We start from the raw sequence: 18170 nt of genomic DNA on the forward strand, positions 1-18170 counted from the left end.
TGATCACTTCTAAATTCCTACCACAATTCGATTTTTTGAGTGAAAACATAAAAGTCCATTTTCTGGCTAAACTAGAAGAGCTACGGCCAAAAGGCTGCAAATCTGTGATCACTTCTAAATCCTGCCAAAATTCGATTTTTGAGTGAAAACATAAAAGTCCATTTTCTGGCTAAACTAGAAGAGCTACGGCCAAAAGGCTGAAAATATGTGATCACCTTTATTTCCTACCAAAATTCGATTTTTTGAGTGAAAACATAAAAGTCCATTTTCTGCCTAAACTAGAAGAGCTACGTCCAAAAGGATGAAAATCTGTGATCACTTACAAATCCTACCAAAATTCGATTTTTTGAGTGAAAACATAAAAGTCCATTTTCTGGCTAAACTAGAAGAGCTACTACCAAAAGAATGAAAATCTGTGATCACTTTTTTTCTTACCTAAATCCTGCCAAAATTAAATTTTTTGAGTGAAAACATAAAAGTCCATTTTCTGGCTAAACTAGAAGAGCTACGGCCAAAAGGCTGAAAATCTGTGATCACTTTTATTTCCTACCAAAATTCGATTATTTGAGTGAAAACATAAAAGTCCATTTTCTGGCTAAACTAGAAGAGCTACGGCCAAAAGGCTGAAAATTTGTGATCACTTCTATATCCTGCCAAAATTCGATTTTTGAGTGAAAACATAAAAGTCCATTTTCTGGCTAAACTAGAAGAGCTACGTCCAAAAGGATGAAAATCTGTGATCACTTACAAATCCTACCAAAATTAGATTTTTTGAGTGAAAACATAAAAGTCCATTTTCTGGCTAAACTAGAAGAGCTACTACCAAAAGAATGAAAATCTGTGATCACTTACAAATCCTACCAAAATTCGATTTTTTGAGTGAAAACATAAAAGTCCATTTTCTGGCTAAACTAGAAGAGCTACGGCCAAAAGGCTGAAAATCTGTGATCACTTTTATTTCCTACCAAAATTCGATTATTTGAGTGAAGACATAAAAGTCCATTTTCTGGCTAAACTAGAAGAGCTACGGCCAAAAGGCTGAAAATCTGTGATCACTTCTAATTCCTGCCAAAATTCGATTTTTGAGTGAAAACATAAAAGTCCATTTTCTGGCTAAACTAGAAGAGCTACGGCCAAAAGGCTGAAAATCTGTGATCACTTCTAATTCCTACCACAATTCGATTTTTTGAGTGAAAACATAAAAGTCCATTTTCTGGCTAAACTAGAAGAGCTACGGCCAAAAGGCTGCAAATCTGTGATCACTTCTAATTCCTACCACAATTCGATTTTTTGAGTGAAAACATAAAAGTCCATTTTCTGGCTAAACTAGAAGAGCTACGGCCAAAAGGCTGCAAATCTGTGATCACTTCTAAATTCTGCCAAAATTCGATTTTTGAGTGAAAACATAAAAGTCAATTTTCTGGCTAAACTAGAAGAGCTACGGCCAAAAGGCTGAAAATCTGTGATCACTTCTAAATTCTACCACAATTCGATTTTTTGAGTGAAAACATAAAAGTCCATTTTCTGGCTAAACTAGAAGAGCTACGGCCAAAAGGCTGCAAATCTGTGATCACTTCTAAATCCTGCCAAAATTCGATTTTTGAGTGAAAACATAAAAGTCCATTTTCTGGCTAAACTAGAAGAGCTACGGCCAAAAGGCTGAAAATATGTGATCACCTTTATTTCCTACCAAAATTCGATTTTTTGAGTGAAAACATAAAAGTCCATTTTCTGGCTAAACTAGAAGAGCTACTACCAAAAGAATGAAAATCTGTGATCACTTTTTTTCTTACCTAAATCCTGCCAAAATTAAATTTTTTGAGTGAAAACATAAAAGTCCATTTTCTGGCTAAACTAGAAGAGCTACGTCCAAAAGGATGAAAATCTGTGATCACTTACAATTCCTACCAAAATTCGATTTTTTGAGTGAAAACATAAAAGTCCATTTTCTGGCTAAACTAGAAGAGCTACTACCAAAAGAATGAAAATCTGTGATCACTTTTTTTCCTACCAAAATTCGATTTTTTGAGTGAAAACATAAAAGTCCATTTTCTGGCTAAACTAGAAGAGCTACTACCAAAAGAATGAAAATCTGTGATCACTTTTTTTCTTACCTAAATCCTGCCAAAATTAAATTTTTTGAGTGAAAACATAAAAGTCCATTTTCTGGCTAAACTAGAAGAGCTACGTCCAAAAGGATGAAAATCTGTGATCACTTTTATTTCCTACCAAAATTCGATTATTTGAGTGAAAACATAAAAGTCCATTTTCTGGCTAAACTAGAAGAGCTACGGCCAAAAGGCTGAAAATCTGTGATCACTTCTAAATCCTGCCAAAATTCGATTTTTGAGTGAAAACATAAAAGTCCATTTTCTGGCTAAACTAGAAGAGCTACGTCCAAAAGGATGAAAATCTGTGATCACTTACAAATCCTACCAAAATTCGATTTTTTGAGCGAAAAAATAAAAGTCCATTTTCTGGCTAAACTAGAAGAGCTACTACCAAAAGAATGAAAATCTGTGATCACTTACAAATCCTACCAAAATTCGATTTTTTGAGTGAAAACATAAAAGTCCATTTTCTGGCTAAACTAGAAGAGCTACGGCCAAAAGGCTGAAAATCTGTGATCACTTTTATTTCCTACCAAAATTCGATTATTTGAGTGAAGACATAAAAGTCCATTTTCTGGCTAAACTAGAAGAGCTACGGCCAAAAGGCTGAAAATCTGTGATCACTTCTAAATCCTGCCAAAATTCGATTTTTGAGTGAAAACATAAAAGTCCATTTTCTGGCTAAACTAGAAGAGCTACGGCCAAAAGGCTGAAAATCTGTGATCACTTCTAAATTCTACCACAATTCGATTTTTTGAGTGAAAACATAAAAGTCCATTTTCTGGCTAAACTAGAAGAGCTACGGCCAAAAGGCTGCAAATCTGTGATCACTTCTAAATCCTGCCAAAATTCTATTTTTGAGTGAAAACATAAAAGTCCATTTTCTGGCTAAACTAGAAGAGCTACGGCCAAAAGGCTGAAAATCTGTGATCACCTTTATTTCCTACCAAAATTCGATTTTTTGAGTGAAAACATAAAAGTCCATTTTCTGGCTAAACTAGAAGAGCTACGTCCAAAAGGATGAAAATCTGTGATCACTTACAATCCTACCAAAATTCGATTTTTGAGTGAAAACATAAAAGTCCATTTTCTGGCTAAACTAGAAGAGCTACTACCAAAAGAATGAAAATCTGTGATCACTTTTTTTCTTACCTAAATCCTGCCAAAATTAAATTTTTTGAGTGAAAACATAAAAGTCCATTTTCTGGCTAAACTAGAAGAGCTACGGCCAAAAGGCTGAAAATCTGTGATCACTTTTATTCCTACCAAAATTCGATTATTTGAGTGAAAACATAAAAGTCCATTTTCTGGCTAAACTAGAAGAGCTACGGCCAAAAGGCTGAAAATCTGTGATCACTTTTATTTCCTACCAAAATTCGATTTTTGAGTGAAAACATAAAAGTCCATTTTCTGGCTAAACTAGAAGAGCTACGGCCAAAAGGCTGAAAATCTGTGATCACTTCTAATTCCTACCACAATTCGATTTTTTGAGTGAAAACATAAAAGTCCATTTTCTGGCTAAACTAGAAGAGCTACGGCCAAAAGGCTGCAAATCTGTGATCACTTCTAATTCCCTACCAAAATTCGATTTTTGAGTGAAAACATAAAAGTCCATTTTCTGGCTAAACTAGAAGAGCTACGGCCAAAAGGCTGAAAATCTGTGATCACCTTTATTTCCTACCAAAATTCGATTTTTTGAGTGAAAACATAAAAGTCCATTTTCTGGCTAAACTAGAAGAGCTACGACCAAAAGAATGAAAATCTGTGATCACTTTTATTTCCTACCAAAATTTGATTTTTTGAGTGAAAACATAAAAGTCCATTTTCTGGCTAAACTAGAAGAGCTACGGCCAAAAGGCTGAAAATCTGTGATCACTTCTAATTCCTACCAAAATTCGATTTTTTGAGTGAAAACATAAAAGTCCATTTTCTGGCTAAACTAGCAGAGCTACGACCAAACGGATGAAAATCTGTGATCACTTTTATTTCCTACCATAATTCGATGTTTTGAGTGAAAACATAAAAGTCCATCTTCTGGCTAAACTAGAAGAGCTACTACCAAAAATCTGAAAATCTTTGATCACTTTTATTTCCTACCAAAATTCGATTTTTTGAGTGAAAACATAAAAGTCCATTTTCTGGCTAAACTAGAAGAGCTACGGCCAAAAGGCTGAAAATCTGTGATCACTTTTATTTCCTACCAAAATTCGATTTTTTGAGTGAAAACATAAAAGTCCATTTTCTGGCTAAACTAGAAGAGCTACGACCAAAAGGCTGAAAATCTGTGATCACTTTTATTTCCTACCAAAATTCGATTTTTTGAGTGAAAAGATAAAAGTCCATTTTCTGGCTAAACTAGAAGAGCTACGGCCAAAAGGCTGAAAATCTGTGATTACTTTTATATCCTACCAAAATTTCGATTTTTTGAGTGAAAACATAAAAGTCCATTATCTGGCTAAACTAGAAGAGCTACGACCAAAAGAATGAAAATCTGTGATCACTTTTATTTCCTACCAAAATTCGATTTTTTGAGTGAAAACATAAAAGTCCATTTTCTGGCTAAACTAGAGGAGCTACGGCCAAAAGGCTGAAAATCTGTGATCACTTTTATATCCTACCAAAATTCGATTTTTTGAGTGAAAACATAAAAGTCCATTTTCTGGCTAAACTAGAGGAGCTACGGCCAAAAGGCTGAAAATCTGTGATCACTTTTATTTCCTACCAAAATTCGATTTTTGAGTGAAAACATAAAAGTCTATTTTCTGGCTAAACTAGAAGAGCTACGACCAAAAGGCTGAAAATCTGTAATCACTTTTATTTCCTACCAAAATTCGATTTTTTGAGTGAAAACATAAAAGTCCATTTTCTGGCTAAACTAGAAGAGCTACTGCCAAAAGGCTGAAAATCTGTGATCACTTTTATTTCCTACCAAAATTCGATTTTTTGAGTGAAAACATAAAAGTCCATTTTCTGGCTAAACTAGAAGAGCTACGACCAAAAGGCTGAAAATCTGTGATCACTTTTATTTCCTACCAAAATTCGATTTTTTGAGTGAAAACATAAAAGTCCATTTTCTGGCTAAACTAGAAGAGCTACGGCCTAAAAGGCTGAAAATCTGTGATCACTTTTATATTCCTACCAAAATTCGATTTTTTGAGTGAAAACATAAAAGTCCATTTTCTGGCTAAACTAGAAGAGCTACGACCAAAAGAATGAAAATCTGTGATCACTTTTATTTCCTACCAAAATTCGATTTTTTGAGTGAGAACATAAAAGTCCATTTTCTGGCTAAACTAGAAGAGCTACGACCAAAAGAATGAAAATCTGTGATTCACTTTAATTCCTACCAAAATTCGATTTTTTGAGTGAAAACATAAAAGTCCATTTTCTGTCTAAACTAGAAGAGCTACGGCCAAAAGAATGAAAATCTGTGATCACTTTTATTTCCTACCAAAATTCGATTTTTTGAGTGAAAACATAAAAGTCCATTTTCTGGCTAAACTAGAAGAGCTACGGCCAAAAGAATGAAAATCTGTGACTCACTTTAATTCCTACCAAAATTCGATTTTTTGAGTGAAAACATAAAAGTCCATTTTCTGGCTAAACTAGAAGAGCTACGGCCAAAAGGCTGAAAATCTGTGATCACTTTTATTTCCTACCAAAATTCGATTTTTTGAGTGAAAACATAAAAGTCCATTTTCTGGCTAAACTAGAAGAGCTACGGCCAAAAGGCTAAAAATCTGTGATCACTTTTATTTCCTACCAAAATTCGATTTTTTTTAGTGAAAACATAAAAGTCCATTTTCTGGCTAAACTAGAAGAGCTACGGCCAAAAGAATGAAAATCTGTGATCACTTTTATTTCCTACCAAAATTCGATTTTTTGAGTGAAACCATAAAAGTCCATTTTCTGGCTAAACTAGAAGAGCTACGGCCAAAAGAATGAAAATCTGTGATCACTTTTATTTCCTACCAAAATTCGATTTTTTTGAGTGAAAACATAAAAGTCCATTTTCTGGCTAAACTAGAAGAGCTAATCCTAAGAGCTACGACCAAAAGAATGAAAATCTGTGATCAGCCTCTAATTCCTACCAAAATTCGATTTTTTGAGTGAAAACATAAAAGTCCATTTTCTGGCTAAACTAGAAGAGCTACGGCCAAAAGGCTGAAAATCTGTGATCACTTTTATTTCCTACCAAAATTCGATTTTTTGAGTGAAAACATAAAAGTCCATTTTCTGGCTAAACTAGAAGAGCTACGGCCAAAAGGCTAAAAATCTGTGATCACTTTTATTTCCTACCAAAATTCGATTTTTTGAGTGAAAACATAAAATTCCATTTTCTGGCTAAACTAGAAGATCTACGGCCAAAAGGCTAAAAATCTGTGATCACTTTTATTTCCTACCAAAATTCGATTTTTTGAGTGAAAACATAAAATTCCATTTTCTGGCTAAACTAGAAGAGCTACGGCCAAAAGGCTAAAAATTTGTTATCACTTTTATTTCCTACCAAAATTCGATTTTTTGAGTGAAAACATAAAAGTCCATTTTCTGGCTAAACTAGAAGAGCTACGACCAAAAGAATGAAAATCTGTGATCACTTTTATTTCCTACCAAAATTCGATTTTTTGATTGAAAACATAAAATTCCATTTTCTGGCTAAACTAGAAGAGCTACGGCCAAAAGGCTAAAAATCTGTGATCTGGCTAAACTAGAAGAGCTACGACCAAAAGAATGAAAATCTGTGATCACTTTTATTTCCTAACAAAATTCGATTTTTTGAGTGAAAAGATAAAAGTCCATTTTCTGGCTAAACTAGAAGAGCTACGGCCAAAAGGCTGAAAATCTGTGATTACTTTTATATCCTACCAAAATTTGATTTTTTGAGTGAAAACATAAAAGTCCATTTTCTGGCTAAACTAGAAGAGCTACGACCAAAAGAATGAAAATCTGTGATCACTTTTATTTCCTAACAAAATTCGATTTTTTGAGTGAAAACATAAAAGTCCATTTTCTGGCTAAACTAGAAGAGCTACGGCCAAAAGGCTGAAAATCTGTGATCACTTTTATTTCCTACCAAAATTCGATTTTTTGAGTGAAAACATAAAAGTCCATTTTCTGGCTAAACTAGAAGAGCTACGACCAAAAGAATGAAAATCTGTGATCACTTTTATTTCCTACCGAAATTCGATTTTTTGAGCGAAAACATAAAAGTCCATTTTCTGGCTAAACTAGAAGAGCTACGGCTGAAAATCTGTGATCACTTTTATTTCCTACTAAAATTCGATTTTTTAAGAGAAAACATAAAAGTCCATTTTCTGGCTAAACTAGAAGAGCTACGGCCAAAAGGCTAAAAATCTGTGATCACTTTTATTTCCTACCAAAATACGATATTTTGAGTGAAAACATAAAAGTCCATTTTCTGGCTAAACTAGAAGAGGTACGGCCAAAAGGCTAAAAATCTGTGATCACTTTTATTTCCTACCAAAATTCAATTTTTTGAGTGAAAACATAAAAGTCCATTTTCTGGCTAAACTAGAAGAGCTAGGGCCAAAAGGCTGAAAATCTGTGATCACTTTTATTTCCTACCAAAATTCGATTTTTTGAGTGAAAACATAAAAGTCCATTTTCTGGCTAAACTAGAAGAGCTACGGCCAAAAGGCTAAAAATCTGTGATCACTTTTATTTCCTACCAAAATTCGATTTCTTAAGAGAAAACATAAAAGTCCATTTTCTGGCTAAACTAGAAGAGCTACGGCCAAAAGGCTAAAAATCTGTGATCACTTTTATTTCCTACCAAAATTCGATTTTTTGAGTGAAAACATAAAAGTCCATTTTCTGGCTAAACTAGAAGAGCTACGGCCAAAAGGCTAAAAATCTGTGATCACTTTTATTTCCTACCGAAATTCGATTTTTTGAGCGAAAACATAAAAGTCCATTTTCTGGCTAAACTAGAAGAGCTACGGCTGAAAATCTGTGATCACTTTTATTTCCTACTAAAATTCGATTTTTTAAGAGAAAACATAAAAGTCCATTTTCTGGCTAAACTAGAAGAGCTACGGCCAAAAGGCTAAAAATCTGTGATCACTTTTATTTCCTACCAAAATACGATATTTTGAGTGAAAACATAAAAGTCCATTTTCTGGCTAAACTAGAAGAGGTACGGCCAAAGGCTAAAAATCTGTGATCACTTTTATTTCCTACCAAAATTCAATTTTTTGAGTGAAAACATAAAAGTCCATTTTCTGGCTAAACTAGAAGAGCTAGGGCCAAAAGGCTGAAAATCTGTGATCACTTTTATTTCCTACCAAAATTCGATTTTTTGAGTGAAAACATAAAAGTCCATTTTCTGGCTAAACTAGAAGAGCTACGGCCAAAAGGCTAAAAATCTGTGATCACTTTTATTTCCTACCAAAATTCGATTTCTTAAGAGAAAACATAAAAGTCCATTTTCTGGCTAAACTAGAAGAGCTACGGCCAAAAGGCTAAAAATCTGTGATCACTTTTATTTCCTACCAAAATTCGATTTTTTGAGTGAAAACATAAAAGTCCATTTTCTGGCTAAACTAGAAGAGCTACGGCCAAAAGGCTAAAAATCTGTGATCACTTTTATTTCCTACCAAAATTCGATTTTTTAAGAGAAAACATAAAAGTCCATTTTCTGGCTAAACTAGAAGAGCTACGGCCAAAAGGCTAAAAATCTGTGATCACTTCTAAATCCTACTAAAATTCGATTTTTTGAGTGAAAACTTAAAAGTCCATTTTCTGGCTAAACTAGAGGATTTAGGGCCAAAGTTTCTCACCAAAAATCTAATCCAATCTAGAGGTGATAGAACCAATAGGCTTTCAGGAATATGTTGTTTGTGTTTTCTAAAGTTTATTTATTTTATTTATTGAAAATTAGTTTTTGATTTCTTAGTATGGGTGAGTGTACGTATGTATGTATATAAGATGTAAGTTTATTTTTGTAAAGTAACGATCTTCTGGGCACGATTTAAATGTTTTTGTTTATAAAAAAAATGTTTTGTATGAATGTTTGTTCTATTGCCACTTGGCAGACAAACATTGTTTTCTGGATTTTTTCCTTGTGTTTCTTTTTTTTTTCTTATTTAATGCCAACCATAATGTCAGGGAGTGCTTAAAATATGCATGTTCTCCCTTGGCTTCCAGGCTTTCCAAACACACACTATAAAAAACAACTAACATCGCTTAGAAAATATATATTTTTTTCTCTTTTCTTTTTGAAACAATAAAAGCAAAACAGATTTCTTTTCTAAAGACCCCTTAAGGAAAATTTCGTTTCGTTGGAACCTAAATTCAATGACTTCCCTTTTGTAAGAAAACAAAAGGAACCAACCAACCAACTACAGCAACTCAACAGAAAGAAGTTAAAATAAAAGAGAAAAAAGGCATTAAGAATTACAAGCTTACTTTTCACATTTACATATTTTAAGCAAAAACCTAAAGGCCAAAAATGGAAATTACATAAAGAAAAAGCAACAAAGTCTACGACTACTCCATGATACCAGGAAAAAATAATAATAATAATAATATAAGAAACGCTTTGTGAAATAGCAAAACATGATGTGATGCATTCAATTGTACAATGTAGAATTTAGCCAATGGAATAGAGACCGAGACCATGAGAAGATTGTTGAGTTTAGGGAGACCATTATTATTTTGAAAAAGGCAAAGAAAAAAAGTTAAATAGAAAATTCAAAGTTAATAGATGGAAATCAGTGTACATGTTTGCACACGTTGTTACAACAGCCACACTTGGTAACATTTTGTGGAATGAAAAAAAACACTACATTATATTCGTCTAGAAAAAAAAAACATTGGACACGTTTTTAAAATCACTCATACAAAGTAAGAAATTAAAACTGAACTAGAACAGAACTAGAACAGAACTAGAACAGAACTAGAACAGAACTAGAACAGAACTAGAACAGAACTAGAACAGAACTAGAAGAACTAGAACAGAACTAGAACAGAACTAGAACAACAGAACTAGAACAACTAGAACAGAACTAGAACAGAACTAGAACAGAACTAGAACAGAACTAGACAGAACTAGAACAGAACTAGAACAGAACTAGAACAGAACTAGAATAGAACTAGAACAGAACTAGAACAGAACTAGAACAGAACTAGAACAGAACTAGAACAGAACTAGAACAGAACTAGAACAGAACTAGAACAGAACTAGAACAGAACTAGAACAGAACTAGAACAGAACTAGAACAGAACTAGAACAGAACTAGAACAGAACTAGAACAGAACTAGAACAGAACTAGAACAGAACTAGAACAGAACTAGAACACAACTAGAACAACTAGAACAACTAGAACAGAACTAGAACTAGAACAGAACTAGAACAGAACTAGAACAGAACTAGAACAGAACTAGAACAGAACTAGAACAGAACAGAACTAGAACAGAACTAGAACAGAACTAGAACAGAACTAGAACAGAACTAGAACAGAACTAGAACAGAACTAGAACAGAACTAGAACAGAACTAGAACAGAACTAGAACAGAACTAGAACAGAACTAGAACAGAACTAGAACAGAACTAGAACAGAACTAGAACAGAACTAGAACAGAACTAGAACAGAACTAGAACAAAACTAGAACAGAACTAGAACAGAACATAACTAGAACAGAACTAGAACTAGAACAGAACAGAACAGAACAGAACTACAAACAGAACTAGAACAGAACTAGAACAGAACTAGAACAGAACGAACAGAACAGACAACAGAACTAGAACAGAACTACAAACAGAACAGAACAGAACAGAACAGAACAGAACTAGAACAGAACTAGAACAGAACTAGAACAGAACTGAGCAGAACTGAACAGAACTAGAACAGAACTAGAAAGAACTAGAACAGAACTAGAACAGACTAGAACAGAACTAGAACAGAACTAGAACAGAACTAGAACAGAACTAGAACAGAACTGAAAGAACTAGAACAGAACTAGAACAGAACTAGAACAGAACTAGAACAGAACTAGAACAGAACTAGAACAGAACTAGAACAGAACTAGAACAGAACTAGAACAGAACTAGAACAGAACTAGAACAGAACTAGAACAAACTAGAACAGAACTAGAACAGAACTAGAACAGAACTAGAACAGAACTAGAACAGAACTAGAACAGAACTAGAACAGAACTAGAACAGAACTAGAACAGAACTAGAACAGAACTAGAACAGAACTAGAACAGAACTAGAACAGAACTAGAACAGAACTAGAACAGAACTAGAACAGAACTAGAACAGAACTAGAACAGAACTAGAACAGAACTAGAACAGAACTAGAACAGAACTAGAACAGAACTAGAACAGAACTAGAACAGAACTAGAACAGAACTAGAACAGAACTAGAACAGAACTAGAACAGAACTAGAACAGAACTAGAACAGAACTAGAACAGAACTAGAACAGAACTAGAACAGAACTAGAACAGAACTAGAACAGAACTGAACAGAACTAGAACAGAACTAGAACAGAACTAGAACAGAACAGAACTAGAACAGAACTAGAACAGAAAAGAACAGAAATAGAACAGAACTAGAACAGAACTAGAACAGAACTAGAACAGAACTAGAACAGAACTAGAACAGAACTAGAACAGAACTAGAACAGAACTAGAACAGAACTAGAACAGAACTAGAACAGAACTAGAACAGAACTAGAACAGAACTAGAACAGAACTAGAACAGAACTAGAACAGAACTAGAACAGAACTAGAACAGAACTAGAACAGAACTAGAACAGAACTAGAACAGAACTAGAACAGAACTAGAACAGAACTAGAACAGAACTAGAACAGAACTAGAACAGAACTAGAACAGAACTAGAACAGAACTGAACAGAACTAGAACAGAACTAGAACAGAACTTGAACAGAACTAGAACAGAACTAGAACAGAACTTGAACAGAACTAGAACAGAACTAGAACAGAACTTGAACAGAACTAGAACAGAACTAGAACAGAACTAGAACAGAACTAGAACAGAACTAGAACAGAACTAGAACAGAACTAGAACAGAACTAGAACAGAACTAGAACAGAACTAGAACAGAACTAGAACAGAACTAGAACAGAACTAGAACAGAACTAGAACAGAACTAGAACAGAACTAGAACAGAACTAGACAGAACTAGAATAGAACTAGAACAGAACTAGAACAGAACTAGAATTCGAACAGAACTAGAATTAGAACAGAACTAGAATTAGAACAGAACTAGAATTAGAACCAGAACTAGAATTAGAACAGAACTAGAATTAGAACAGAACTAGAATTAGAACAGAACTAGAATTAGAACAGAACTAGAATTAGAACAGAACTAGAATTAGAACAGAATAGAATTAGAACAGAACTAGAATTAGAACAGAACTAGAATTAGAACAGAACTAGAATTAGAACAGAACTAGAATTAGAACAGAACTAGAATTAGAACAGAACTAGAATTAGAACAGAACTAGAACTAGAACAGAACTAAAACAGAACTAGAACAGAACTAGAACAGAACTAGAACAGAACTAGAACACAACTAGAACACAACTAGAACACAACTAGACACAACTAGAACACAACTAGAACACAACTAGAACACAACTAGAACACAACTAGAACACAACTAGAACACAACTAGAACACAACTAGAACACAACTAGAACACAACTAGAACACAACTAGAACACAACTAGAACACAACTAGAACCGAACTATAACGGAACTGTATGCTGTTGGTTTGATTTATTTATTTATTTGCTTGATTTCCATAGTTCTTTGACCTCTTTTCATTAAATTCCCTTTGTGCTGCCACAATTACTATCAAAAATGTCAATCATTTATTTATTTTCGGTGCTCAACAACAACAACAAAAACTACATATTAAAATATTTCCATTTGAATTTGCACAAACAATGTAACAAACATTTTCTATTTTCAAATTAATGACAGTTTTCCATCAATTTCCCTTGTAATCCAAAGGGATTGCTATTGTTGGTTTTAAGGGGTCAAAACACAATGGTTGGTGGAAGGTGGTCATGGGTGGGAGGATTTAAATAGTTTTTTTTTTTTGAATAACAAGATGACTCATCATTATATTGACAATATCAATTGACAATGAAGTGTTTGAGAAAAAAAGAATAAAACAAAACGGAACAAGAAAAATATTGTCATTGTATCGAAGTCATATAGTCGTCAAACGAATTAGTTTGTTCGGGGAAATTGAACGAGTTTTGGGATGGGAAGTTAATTTTGGTTGTGTTTCATACATTTGATGTTTTAATACTACAACTGATGAGAAAAATTATGTTGTAGTTGGTGATGGGTTGATGGTAGGAAGGTTATATTAACAAACACATTGACAGTTGTTTAGATGTTAGTAGGGGATGGTAGTTTGAATGTGTGAATATTTTTGTGTCTCTTCAAATAGTTCAGAGGTCTTTTTCTAATTAACTTTGATGACAACACAGAGACAACTATTTGAAATTAATTTTCTAAATGCCGAGCTGTCGTGTTTCTTTTAACCAGACATGTTTAGATATTTACAATGTGACAGCTCCATTGAATAGTTTAGGGGAGGCAGCAGGGGTTATTCTAAATCTTTTTGCTTGTTAGCAGCCATATAACCACTAAATTATTTTGTATTTGTTGCTAAAATGCCATAAACTTAATGAGAATTTTAACAAGTACAATTTTATGTTTAATTTTTTTTTTTCAACTTTTAATTGCAAATAATATCTATTTGTTTTCATTTTAATTACCAACTAACCATGTTTTTATTTATTTAACCTTAGTTATTATAAATTTACACTGTGTACCAAGTTTTTTTGTTTTGTTTAATTTTGCACAAAACATTTTGCAGCTTTTTAAGCTTTTTGCCGAAATTTACAACTTTTTCTGCTAAATAATCATCATAAATATTTTATTTTCCTCTGCTTGAATGAAAACTGACCTCCAAACATGCAATTTTTTCCCAGCTGCAGCTTCATCTTATTCATTTTTTCAGTTCTAGTTGCACCAACTCATCTTTTATTCGCCTGCTCCTCTATGTTAAATGAAAATAAATAATAACAAAAATCCAACAAAAAAAAAAAAAGAAAAAGTTTAAATGAAATTTATGCAAATACTATTAAAAGGTATTTAAATACATGGGAGTCCGTTCGTTCTTCATGTTTTTTTTCCTTCTTGTTTTAATTTACGCATAAGAAATTTATTATTCCTAGTTTAAGGGTAATAGACTGTAAATTGTAGAGGAGAGCTTTTGTGTGTTAGTTGAAATTAGTTTCATTTCAAGTTGTTTTTTGTGTAGTTTTAGTTATAAGTTGAATTTTAACGAAAAACTATTTTTAATAACTTTTTAACACGCCTTTTAAACATAAAATATATAATTGCTTTGTTTTTGGAGGTACATAGTGTTTTTGGTGTTGGAGGGGAGAATGGCAATTGTTATTTAAGGATAGTCACAGATCAGTATTATTCTAGATCAGTTTATGTTTAGAACGAGATCAATGTTCTAGTTCTGTTCTGTTCTAGTTCTGTTCTAGTTCTGTTCTAGTTCTGTTTCTAGTTCTGTTCTAGTTCTGGTTCTAGTTCTGTTCTAGTTCTGTTCTAGTTCTGTTCTAGTTGCTGTTCTAGTTCTGTTCTAGTTCTGTTCTAGTTCTGTTCTAGTTCTGTTCTAGTTCTGTTTCTAGTTCTGTTCTAGTTCTGCTCTAGTTCTGTCCTAGTTCTGTTCTATTCTGTTCTAGTTCTGTTCTAGTTCTGTTCTAGTTCTGTCTAGTTCTGTTCTAGTTCTGTTCTAGTTTCTGGTTCTAGTTCTGTTCTAGTGTTCTGTTCTAGTTCTGTTCTAGTTCTGTTCTAGTTCTGTTCTAGTTCTGTTCTAGTTCTGTTCTAGTTCTGTTCTAGTTCTGTCTAGTTCGTTCTAGTTCTGTTCTAGTTCTGTTCTAGTTCTGTTCTAGTTCTGTTCTAGTTCTGTCTAGTTCTGTTCTAGTTCGTTCTAGTTCTGTTCTAGTTCTGTTCTAGTTCTGTTCTAGTTCTGTTCTAGTTTGTTCTAGTTTTGTTCTAGTTTTGTTCTAGTTTCTGTTCTAGTTCTGTTCTATTTCTGTTCTATTTCTGTTCTAGTTCTGTTCTAGTTCTGTTCTAGTTCTGTTCTAGTTCTGTTCTAGTTCTGTTCTAGTTCTGTTCTAGTTCTGTTCTAGTTCTGTTCTAGTTCTGTTCTATTCTGTTCTAGTTCTGTTCTAGTTCTGTTCTAGTTCTGTTCTAGTTCTGTTCTTAGTTCTGTTCTAGTTCTGTTCTGTTCTAGTTCTGTCTAGTTCTGTTCTAGTTCTATTCTAGTTCTGTTCTATTTCTGTTCTAGTTCTGTTCTAGTTCCGTTCAAGTTAGGCAGTTTGATTCTTTCACCTGCATATCCCTAATATCTACTTTCCTGCAGTTTCCTACAGTTTTATTCAAATTATAAACAATTAAAATAAACCATATCCAGCCATATAAAATTAAAACTCTCTTCCTTTCTAGAAAAAGGGATAAAATATTTTTTTCATTACACAACGTTAAAATTATTATATAAAATTTTATGTGTTATTGTTTGTTTTTTATATTTTTATTGAAATTATAGTAACTGAAATAAAACAACTACAAGTAGTATTAATGTTGTAAAAAACAACACACAAATATGCTGTGTAATAAAACACTAGTTGTTCATATGAGTATGCCGGCTGTGGAGCAGGAACTCCTGCTGGGTTTTAAACAAATATGGTTTTAATTTTGCACTTTAGTGAAAATAAACTCTGATACGAACACAACAAAAAACACTTGTTGATCTGAACGCAGGGCAAATTATTATTATGTAAATTATTTGTAAGTTTTGTAATTGTTGCTGTTTTGTTTTTATTCGGGGAAGTTGTAGTTTTAGGTTTGGAGGTTTTGAATTAGGGGGATATAGGGTGGGGTGTTCAATTTGGTTATGGAGGTATCAAGTCATATATTGCTTATATTATATTTTGTGTAATTCATTTTATTATAGTTTTTTTGTGTGTGATTTATTTTTTTCCAGTTTTTTTAATTACTCCCTGAAGATATTGGTTCGAAGGACCACCAAATGTGCCATAAATCCCTACAATTACACACTTAATCAAAAGGCTTCTGTAAGAGAAAACCGCAGGCGATTCAAACTTGCATTTAGAGTAAAAAGGAACTCAGAATCATACTGTAAAGTCTGCATCAACATTCCTTAAAAATTTATAATACTTTAACATGCTGGCGAGAAAAAAAAATCCTACAAAAAAAGAGGAAACAGAAACCAACAAATATACCTGCAATTTAATGGGTTTGCGTGTTCTGGCGAAGATTACAATACAGACGACACTCAGTGGTTGGTTGTTTAAATAGAGCTCGTATGGGGACTTTATGCTCTGAGTGTCCTGTGCATAACCACATATCAATTTATGGACAACTTTCCAAGCCATACATAATAAGGATTTAAAGTTAATTTTTTTTTTATTTTTCCTCAAGTTGTGTGTTGTTGCTGTTTGTTTATATTTTTCTGTTTTAATCTCTAGGAGAACATAAAAATCCATAAAAATTGTGTTTTTATACAGATTACAGTAAAAATTACAAAAAAAAAAAAGAAATAAAATAAAAATAAACTATCTACTGCAGGTGGTATCATCTGCAGTTTCAATTAAAAATGTATAATAAATTTTATGAAAATAAATATAAAAAATAAAAAAAAAATAACCAGAGCAAAATGATGAAAAAAACAAGCAGAAAACGATGATTAATTTGTGCAAACGGGGACACTAAAGGGGACAATTATGAAACGCATACCAGTAATAAAATAAATAAAAAAATACTGAGAAATATAAAATATTTATAAATATACCATAATATAATATAGACCATATCAAAGCCATTAAATGTTTAAATATTTTTAATAAAAAGAAAAAAATGTAAAACATTTCAGGATCTAAATCTAGTTTTTAAGAAAATATTTTAAAATAAATTTTATATTAATAAAAAAACCAAAACTTTCTATTATTTACAGCAAAAGGAATTTGGTTAACATTACTTAAAGGGGTATATAGAAATGTTCAAAAAAGAGCTAAAATGTTTCAACTTTTCATAACTGTCTAACCCATAACACAGGCTATTTCTTTCCCTTTCAAACTCAAAAGAAATCTCATCAATAGCTCTTAAACCAAGGGACTTATGCTTAAATAACCAAAATTTGTATTCCGCCCACTTTTCATATAACTTAATCACTGAACAACTTCCTTAATAAACAATAAATTTAAATAAAATTGGGCATGATTATAGGGCAAGATCTAAACTTTCATATAGTAAAGTAACACTTAAGAAAACTTTATTAGTTTCAACAATATACCGCTTCATTTGTTATTAAAATAAAATCTAAAAAGTGAAAAGTAGGCGTGGCATAAGCTATTAAAATTAAGCCTTCTCAATAAGTCCTATTCCTATTCTATCCACAGCAAAAAGAATCATTCCATTATCTCTTAAACTCAGCAAGTTACATAGAAATAACTAAAACAGTTTTTCCGCCCGCTATTCATTTCAGTGTCCTTTTCATTGTGAAATTCGTTCTGTCATAAATTTCTTAATACACCATAAAATCAAACAAAATTGATCAGGATAGTAGAGCAGCATCTGGACTTTGTAATAGTGAAGAAATATTTTTGATAACTTTAATAGTTTTTTCAATATAAAGATTTTAAATATTAAAGGCTAAAAATTTAAAAGTAGGCGTGGCAATGGGCGTTAAAATTTGATGTCATCGAAAAGCCCAAATTCCAATCTATCCATATCAAAAGAAATCTCTTCGATATCTCTTAAAACCACTGAGTTATTCACAAAAATGTAAAAGTGTTATTAGGAAAAACACCTCCTACTCGATTCTGTTGACCTGGTGTTTCATTGAAATTTTTGGCAAATTTTGTTTTGTCAATTTTTGGGGTATCACAAAGCAAAGTTTAAAAAGCTCATAACTCCAGCATATGACAAGCAATTGTAATGAAATTTTATA

Source organism: Lucilia sericata, unplaced genomic scaffold (assembly GCF_015586225.1).
Source record: "Lucilia sericata isolate MDLA Ls3-8-SP2 unplaced genomic scaffold, ASM1558622v1 Contig001316F_arrow, whole genome shotgun sequence".
In the NCBI taxonomy this organism is placed as follows: Eukaryota; Metazoa; Arthropoda; class Insecta; order Diptera; family Calliphoridae; genus Lucilia; species Lucilia sericata.